The 6,000-nt window shown below is 45.0% G+C and overlaps 1 protein-coding gene across 1 annotated transcript in view; it reads left to right on the top strand.

The window, feature by feature from the left end:
• Positions 1–335: 335 nt before the first annotated feature.
• SERTAD4 (SERTA domain containing 4) overlaps positions 336–6,000 on the top strand; it is a 38,474-nt gene continuing 32,809 nt past the window's right edge. Inside the window, exon 1 of the mRNA XM_072140210.1 lies at positions 336–599. The gene's annotated coding sequence lies outside the window, so the exon portion shown is untranslated. The remainder of the gene's footprint in view (positions 600–6,000) is intronic.

The following is a 6,000-nucleotide window of genomic DNA, read 5'->3' as shown; positions in this document are numbered from 1 at the left end:
AAAACGTTTTTAAATTCGGTGGTTTGTCCGAATCTCTCGGGTTGTCCGACGGCATGCCCCCTGATTTCTGTTGCATGCAAGCCGGTGCATCCGATAGTGGCAATTCGGCGCAAAATGGAAATATTCGGGAAACCCGACGGAATTGCGGATAAATGAGCCCCAATGTATCAGCCTGGTTGATGTATAGTGCAGAGGAAATCCGGCTCAGTAGTAGTGAGAAGCGCTGGGGGTGATTGTATCTGTCAGAGGTCTGGGCAGTGCCATGTAGTGCCACCAGGTGCCAGCAGTCGCACCTCCTTGGTCTGGAGGAGGGAGCATCGGAGGCTTAGCGCACGGTTAAGACACGAGGTTGTCATATTTCCTTTCTAACCCTGGGGGCACACTGTGGGATCCAGAGGGAAATGTTAAACAGGATTTACTGGTTTCACACGCTCGCTGCGAGACTATAAGCCATCATTTCATTACCATAACGTCTGCTGCAAGTCACAGTGCACACACAGCAGCCAGCGCCGCAGCAGCAGATGCCAGGAAAGGACTGGGGATTTACACTCTGGTTTCCAGTGATCCATCGCTCCGGACGCAGCCAGGACAGAGCTCTGGTAAGACAACGGGCATGGGGCGGGGGGCAGAATTGGGGCATTGTATCTGTGGGGCATCCCTGAAAACTTTATCCTAGTCCTCGCATCCGGTCGTAATACTATTCTTTTAGGCGATGTTGACTCTTCTGCATCAACGCTCTTACCGTACGATCCGGAGCGTAAAGCGCACATCCATCTTACCCCTTCAAGTTCCCCCCGTAATTTTTGACTTCGAAAGGGTTCAACATTACAAGAACTCAACAGAATTTTGCGACGCGTTCCGGAGTGCGACACTTGGAGACGGATGTATCTTTACAGGAGATAATTAGTCGCCGACTCTCTAATCACAGCCGGAGCTACTGACAAAAGAGGGGGCGGGGGGGGGGGGGTAAAGTGGCGGGGCCCCTGCGTGCAGGGGGTTAACATGATAATAGTGGTAATTGCTGTTTGGAATACTAATTGTCTGTTCTGGAAGGGAGAGCATATGATTGTGTATCCAGGGATCGTGTCTGTGCTTGTGCGATGATCAGGTCAGAACATAGCCCCGGGCTGGAGGAAGGAGCAGCCTGTTCCCAGCAGTCTCCAGAGCTGCCAGAGAGGTCACTTTAGGTTGGGCAGATGAATATTTTAGTGTTTATGACACACCTGAGGGTTAACTGCTACACGTCTACCTCTCCCAGCCGCAGGGATGGAGGTGATGGATGGGGAGGCTACACCCAGCGCATCCTGACACATGTACACATCCAGCCCTAGTGGTGATGGGGGAGAGCGGTTGGAGGGGTCACATATTAAAACAAGGGGGGGGGGGGGGAAATATTACTTTTATAATTGCCAACTTCTCCGATATCTCCTCTCAAGAGAGAATCGCCCCATAGCTTCTTACACTGGTCCTAGGGATGAAATTCTTTCTGATTCTGATGGCCAAACATTGATTAGCTAGTTGTTATTATTCGAAATTATTTTCTGCAGGTTTTAACTTGATATTTTTGTTGATTATTCTTAAATGAAAAAAATTTTTTTGTAATTATTATGAGTATTTTTTTTTTAAAGAAATGTAGAATTATTATAATTATTATATATATTATATACTATATATTATTATTTGTTTACTTGTTTATTTTATTACTTGTTCAAAATTATTATTATTAATTACTTTTTTATTATTAATTACTGTTTATTTTTTTAATATCAGTAATATTATTATTACTACTTTATTTCATTATTATTACATTATTATTAATAACGTATTAGTTCATTTTATTATTATTTTTATTATTATTATTTTATTGTTATATATATTTTTACGCTTTATGGTGTATTCTGTTGTATATCACAAATGGGTTGTGTTTTTTTATATCAGGATTAGGTGTAGGAGTAGGATTACGGTAATAAGGATTTTGCACTCTGCGTTTTTACTTTTATGTTTTCGTTTTTTTTCTATACAGTGTATCTGCTCCCCAGGGGGTAAGATAAAACCCATCTCATATGTTCCCGGCTTCCCATGCTCTGAGGGCTGACTCCTGGTCATAGTCCATGTCAGGATTGATCTTTCCCTCATCATGGTGTCTGACTGCACATAATTAAAAGCGTCTTTATTCTCGTGGTTATTTCCTGATGTTTTTATGATCCCACAGGATGAGGAGCTTCAGTATTAGTCTACATGCTATGTGCTCCTCTGTGACATCACTGTACACCCCTGTGACATCACTATCCAGCCATTTACACTTGCAAACTGCATAAATGGGATATCACTTTATTACTCTCTGACATCACCATCCAATCACTGATACTGACAAGTTACAGCCCCTGACATCATTGTACTTATCTGTGATTCCATTAACACGTCACATACATGAACCTGCTGCATAGACTGTGACATCATCATCACTCTTATTAATGCTTCTCACACTGTGACATCACTGTACTGCTGTGTCATCATCACCCAGTCACACTAACATTGTATGTCTGTATGACATCGCCCTACTCCTTCTGTAACATCATCTTACTCCTTCTGTAACATCACCCTACTCCTTCTGTGTCATCACCCTACTCCTTCTGTGACATCACCCTACTCCTTCCTTGACATCACCCTACTCCTTCTGTGTTATCACCCTACTCCTTCTGTAACATCACTCTACTCATTCTGTGACATCACCCTACTCCTTCTGGAACATCACTCTACTCATTCTGTGACATGACCCAACTCCTTCTGTGACATCACCCTACTTCTTCTGTGTTATCACCCTACTCCTTCTGTAACTTCACCCTACTCCTCCTGTGACATCACTCTATTCCTTCTGTGACATCACCCTACTCCTTCTGTGACATCACCCTACTCCTTCTGTGACATCACCCTACTCCTTCTGTGTTATCACCCTACTCCTTCTGTAACATCACTCTACTCCTTCAGTGATATCACTCTATTCCTTCTGTGACATCACCCTACTCCTTCTGTGACATCACCCTACTTCTTCTGTGACATCACCCTACTCCTTCTTTGTCATCACCCTACTCCTTCTTTGTCATCACCCTACTCCTTCTGTGACATCACCCTACTCCTTCCTTGACATCACCCTACTCCTTCTGTGACATCACCCTACTCCTTCCTTGACATCACCCTACTCCTTCTGTGACATCATCCCACTCCTTCCTTGACATCACCCTACTCCTTCTGTGATATCACCCTACTCCTTCTGTGACATCACCCTACTCCTTCCTTGACATCACCCTACTCCTTCTGTGACATCATCCCACTCCTTCCTTGACATCACCCTACTCCTTCTGTGATATCACCCTACTCCTTCTGTGACATCACCCTACTCCTTCTGTGACATCACCCTACTCCTTCTGTGTCATCACCCTACTTCTTCTGTGACATCACCCTTCTCCTTCTGTGTCATCACCCTACTCCTTCTGTGACATCACCCTACTCCTTCTGTGTCATCACCCTACTTCTTCTGTGACACCATCATCGAATCCCATACAGTAGGACAACATTCTTTGACATCATTGCCCACTGACAAACATGACCCTGATACATGGAGACATAGGGGGGGGGGGGCAATTATTTAAACTTGTAGTTTTTTCCTTCTTCCTGCGCCTGTTGCGCCTTATTCATGAAGTGTTGGTACCACAATAACAGTGGTTTTCTGATACCGATATTCTCACAAATTGATTTTTTGGTACCGTTTGGGAATCCAACAATTTTCCTGCTCATCTAGTTTTCCGACTTGTTTTTTGGCGCATAATTAGAGCAGCTCAACTTGCTCCTTGGATTAAAGTTTTTTCTAGTAGAGATACTGTAATACATTGGGTGTTGATCTGCTGTGTCATAGAACCAATTAAACTTAGGTCTAGTCCGTTCTCTGGTAGTGCTCTGGTATTCACCCTTTAACCTTGTATGGGGGTCTGTATTGTACTGAAGGGAAAGCGCCAAGTTGCTACCTTTGGAATAATCTCCATTCAGTGAAAGCTGAGCTAAGTGTGTCCCAGCACCAAGAGGACAAACTGAGTAGTGGTCAGAGGATAGGCTGAGGTTAAGGCAGGCAGTGCCAAGCAGAGGAGGCTAACACAGGCAGAGGTCAAAACTCATTTGCAGTATACTGTACTATGAATTAAATAACTTATTGATCAGGATCTTTCCAAAAGGGGAAGGTGCCTTATATAACACAGGATGTGTGGTGTCCCCATGGATACAGGTAGTGCTTTACTCTGTACCGTGTATATTAATGGTGGGAGTAGTCTTTAAAGAAGACCTCTCCATCCTCCTGTTCAAGAGATATGGCCATGGAGGTTTACCCAATTTTGTGATGTGGTAAGAAAGCAAGGATTGTGGGGTGCCCTGCCCATAACCATACCTCCTAGTGTGCCCACAAAGTATAAAACCCCCACCCCTCACAAGCCCCCACGCTATACGCTGGGGCCCTTGTTGTGGCCCCAGTACTGTATAATACCCCCTATGATCCCCATAATAATGCCACCAAATGTAACCCACTACCTAATAATGCTCCCTGTAGCCTCTAACTTATAACACGCCCATGCTGAAGCCCCAGCCTTATGCCCCATTTCGGACAGCTCCCCTATTTATAATTACTCCATTTTTATAGACCCAAACTCACCTTTCCATGTTCCCCTGAGCTGATTGTTCTCAGCCGCTGCTGCATGGGGTCCCTGAAACGTGTAGGCTTAATAACGCCTGCACATCGCACCTGCCAGTCTCTGCCACACAGAGAAGCGGCAGGACCTCAATGGTGGGGCAGGGAGCCAATGAAATCCTGCTTCACCGTTGTATTCAGCACTACGTGCAACGGGAAATACCTCCGACCTCTTTGGGCATCCTCCACCTACTTCAGTCTGGGATGGTCTGGAGGTGCGGTTAATATTTGAATGACCTCAAACCATCCAAGGGGGAGGTAACCTTTTTTTCTCTCTGTGGGTGTGTCTCTGTGGGCTGTATGAAAGTGAAAGGTTACCACCCACTTGACTAAGATTCATATAAAAATTACCATATCTTTTGAATGGGTGGACAGATTATAAAAAAACCAACGCCAAATTAATCAGGGGGACAGCGGCAATCACATGGGGTGGGGCACTTAGCATTTTGGAATTGGTGACAGTTCCCCTTTAAGATCATATGATACAAACGCTGCAATGATTTATCCAAATGATAAAAACAACCATAACTGTCTATTATATGACTACAACCCCCACTATTTCCACCCCCAGTCGCGGTATATTTACGGTATGAGACCATACACAAGTCAGGCCATTAGACAACCTTAAAACTTTCACATTAAGCAGCAGGTTCTGTCCATAAACCCGCTATACCCCCAGCGAATACATTCACCAGCCAAATGTCTTCTGTCTATTTGTATGCAAAACAGGTCAATTCAATCTCTCGCCTCCGTCTGTCCCTGCGCTCCATATGTACCAGGGATCTGGGGGCCTATAGGACCTCCGGTGACGTGTATAACCTATATATAGGCCCATATTAATGAGCTCAGGCAGAGGCACCTTTGGTTTTGGGTGATCGCAGGCCCCTGCAGCTCTCTCACAGACGTAGAGCCATATGTTATACAGATCTGCAGCTACAGGAGAGAACAAGCAGAGGGGACGCACATGTTTTCTATAGGGTCCCTGAGGTGCTGCACATATCCCTATACTTGTATATATACAGTCACTCACGCTCCAGATGTTCACCCTGATGTATAACGCAGATGTACTGACCCATTGTGATGGCAGGGGCTACTGGTGGGACATGTACCATGGGTGCCCGGGGGGGGTGCTAGAGGATAGCCAACCCGCCAACATTACCTCTAACTACACCATTACATCAGCGGGGATCAGCCATAGGCACGCGAGACAACATTGTATACAGAATCTTTACCAAAGACATTTGGATGTTCAAGACAAACCAAAGGAG

The sequence above is a fragment of the Engystomops pustulosus genome, chromosome 3, assembly GCF_040894005.1.
Source record: "Engystomops pustulosus chromosome 3, aEngPut4.maternal, whole genome shotgun sequence".
Classification (NCBI taxonomy): domain Eukaryota; kingdom Metazoa; phylum Chordata; class Amphibia; order Anura; family Leptodactylidae; genus Engystomops; species Engystomops pustulosus.
The sequence above is the reverse complement of the archived record's forward strand: the minus strand, read 5'-3'. Positions and strand labels throughout refer to the sequence as shown.